A 3,317-nucleotide genomic window follows, 5' to 3' on the forward strand; every position below is an offset into this window, starting at 1 on the left:
GTGTGGTAAGAAGCCTGCTTCCCAATCACATGGTTCTGGGTTCAGTCCCATTGCGTAACATCTTGGGCAAGTGTCTTCTGCTATAGCCTTGGGCTGACCAAAGCCTTGTGAGTGGATTTTGTAGACGGAAACTGAAAGAAGCCTGTCGTATATGTGTATATATGTATGTGTGTGTGTATGTTTGTTCCCCCACCATCGCTTGACAACTAATGTTGGTGTGTTTACGTCCCCGTCACCTAGCGGTTCGGCAAAATAGACCGATAGAATAAATACTAGACTTACAAAGATTAAGTCCTGAAGTCGATTTGTTCGACTAAAAGAACCCTTTAAGGTAGTGCTCGAGCATGGCCCCAGTCAAATTGCTGAAACGAGTAAAAGAATACACACACACACACCACACACGTGTGTGTGTGTGCGTATGTGTAGACGGCCTCGTGGAGTCAATGATCATCGCTCGTTTAGTTAGGACCGCAACGAAGTTTCGTTCCTCGATCAAACCAGATTCACTACTCCAACACACTACTTATGTCGCGTTCCCCACAACCCTTTATGTTTTTTCCACTCCTCCGTTCGAAGGATGCATTCAGCTAACCACTGGATGTACCACCAAAAAGTCAAGGCTAGAAATAGTCTTGGAGTTAATTACTTTGGGCGTTCTTTCGGTCTGTGATCACAAACGTGAAAGAGAAGCTGTCGGCATTAAAATTTTGAAAAAAAAAAAAAAAAAAAAAAAAAAAAAAGAATAAAAAAATATTCAAAACTGTGATATCCGTACTTTTAAATGTGGAATTCCTGCGCTCCACCCCTCAAAAAAATTAATTAATTTAATTAAATTAGAAAGTTAAAAACAAGAAAGTTGAAGTGGGTGGGAATTAAAAATGTGTAGATTTGTCTTTTTGCGGGCGTTTTTGGCAAAAGTCATAATTTCCGTTATTTGAAGTCATAAATATCCAAAGAAATGTTTGTATGCACACGCATATACACAGACACACCACACACACACATAAACACATACCACATCACACACACACACACACACATATAGGCGCGACTGTTTTAGCTGAGACGCTTGCTTCACAATCATGTGGTCTTTGGTTCAGTCCCAATACGCGGCATCTTGGGTTGTGAGTTCAAATTCCGCCGAGGTCGACTTTGCCTTTCATCCTTTCGGGGTCGATAAATTAAGTACCAGTTACGCACTGGGGTCGATGTAATCGACTTAATACCTATGTCTGTCCTTGTTTGTCCCCTCTGTGTTTAGCCCCTTGTGGGTAATAAAGAAATAGGTAAGTATAGCCTCGGGCCAACCAAGGCCTTGTGTGTGGATTTGATTGATAGAAGCTAAAAGAAGACCGTCGTATGTGTGTGTGTGGGGAGGTGTATGTGTGTCCTTAACCGCTCGACAACCAGTGTTGGTTTGTTTGCGTCCCCGTAACGTAGCGATTCACCAAATGAGAATGACAATAAATACCAAGCTTAAAAAAAATAACTTCTGGTGTCGATTTGTTTGGTTAAATCCTTCAAGGCGGTGCCCCAGCACGGCCGCAGTCCAGTGACAAAAACAAGTAAAAAGAAATAATAATAAAAAAAAAAGCGGTGTGTTGTGCCTATTCGACAAGTCCACCCGGATATCGGTGGAATATTGATCATAAGCCGAGTGAATACCAATCAATGTGAAATGCGAAAGAAAGCGGTCAGCTGGCAGAGTTGTTAAAGCGCCGAAGAGAAAGAAAAATATGCCTCACAGCATTTGTTGCAATTTTTATGTTCTGAGTTCAAATCCTGCCGAAGGTGACTTTGATTTTCATCCATCCGGTATCGATGAAAAAAGCTACGAATCGAGTTGTAGGATTGGTGGAATCGATTAACTGGCCCCCTTCGATATCATTGGCATTGCGCATGAATCAGGAAACGTTAAAGCAGTAAATGTACTGTACTGGCTTTTTAATGTTCTGAGTTCAAATCCCGCTGAAGTTCACTTTGTCTTTCATTCCTCCTGGGCTCGATAAAGTCCTGGAGTCGATGGTATTTTCCACGAAGGGCGGCGAGCTGGCAGAATCGTTAGCACGCCGGGCGAAATGCTTAGCAGTATTTCGTCTGCCGCTACGTTCTGAGTTCAAATTCTGCCGAGGTCGACTTTGCCTTTCATCCTTTCAGGGTCGATAAATTAAGTACCAGTTACGCACTGGGGTCGATGTAATTGACTTAATACCTATGTCTGTCCTTGTTTGTCCCCTCTGTGTTTAGCCCCTTGTGGGTAGTAAAGAAATAGGTATTTCGTCTGCCGCTACGTTCTGAGTTCAAATTCCGCCGAGGTCGACTTTGCTTTTCATCCTTTCGGGGTCGATTAAATAAGTACCAGTTACGCACTGGGGTCGATGTAATCGACTTAATCCGTTTGTCTGTCCTTGTTTCCCCTCTGTGTTTAGCCCCTTGTGGGTAGTAAAGAAATAGGTATTTCCCACGAAGACTGTAAATACGTGGTCTTGGAATTTTAAAAGCATTGTTGTATAGTTTTTCCATGTTCTACATTAAATTGGAAGGCACGAGGCTTTCTTTACGGTTTGAGTTCAAATTCCGGTGTGGTGTTCCGTTCGGTATCATATGTAATAAACAGGTCAGGCAAAACTGGGAATGTGTATGATATATGATGCATGGAAGCCCGGGAAATATGTCTTGTGTATCATATGTGATACTGCTTCGCTGTATTTCGTTTGTCTTGACGTTCAAAAGTTCAAATGACGCCGGGATCGACTTTGCCTTTCGTTCATTCGATATCGATAAAATAATTACCATTTAAGAACTGGGATCAATGTAATCGACTTAGAACCCGCTCCCACCCCCCAAAAAATTGGTGCCAAAATTTGAATTTTTTTTTTTAGTCTACTACTTTTTCTACTGACTTCGTATACCGTGTAGCTAAGTCACAGAGACGTAGACGAACCAACACCGGTTGTCAAGCGATGGTGTGGGTACAAACGCACATATGACGGGCTTCCGCATAGTTTCCCCTCTACCAAATTCACTCACAAGGCTTTTGGTCGACTGTGGGCTTTAGCAGGAGACACTTGTCCAAGGCCCCGCGCATTGGCGACTGAACCGCATGATTCCAAAGCAATCTTGGTTGAAAAGAAAAGAGAAAGAAAAAAACCGGTCGAGATAGACGCAACTGGAATCTTATGTGTTCGGAATCAGGATTAGCTGGGGGGGGGGATTAAACGACGATGACGATGACGATGATAACATGAGCAACGTGTAGCGAAAAGCAATGCGTTTTCAATTGCAGTCACATTATCGATCTGTTTGTTGTTGTTTCT

The 3,317-nt window shown here is 42.7% G+C and overlaps 1 long non-coding RNA gene across 1 annotated transcript; it reads left to right on the forward strand.

The window, feature by feature from the left end:
- The first annotated feature begins 335 nt into the window (after positions 1–335).
- Positions 336–1,725, forward strand: LOC118767400. Its single transcript, XR_005003317.1, has 2 exons — positions 336–1,121; positions 1,287–1,725. It is a non-coding gene; the product is annotated as an uncharacterized LOC118767400 (long non-coding RNA).
- Positions 1,726–3,317: the final 1,592 nt, after the last annotated feature.

Source organism: Octopus sinensis, linkage group LG21 (assembly GCF_006345805.1).
Source record: "Octopus sinensis linkage group LG21, ASM634580v1, whole genome shotgun sequence".
Lineage (NCBI taxonomy): Eukaryota > Metazoa > Mollusca > Cephalopoda > Octopoda > Octopodidae > Octopus > Octopus sinensis.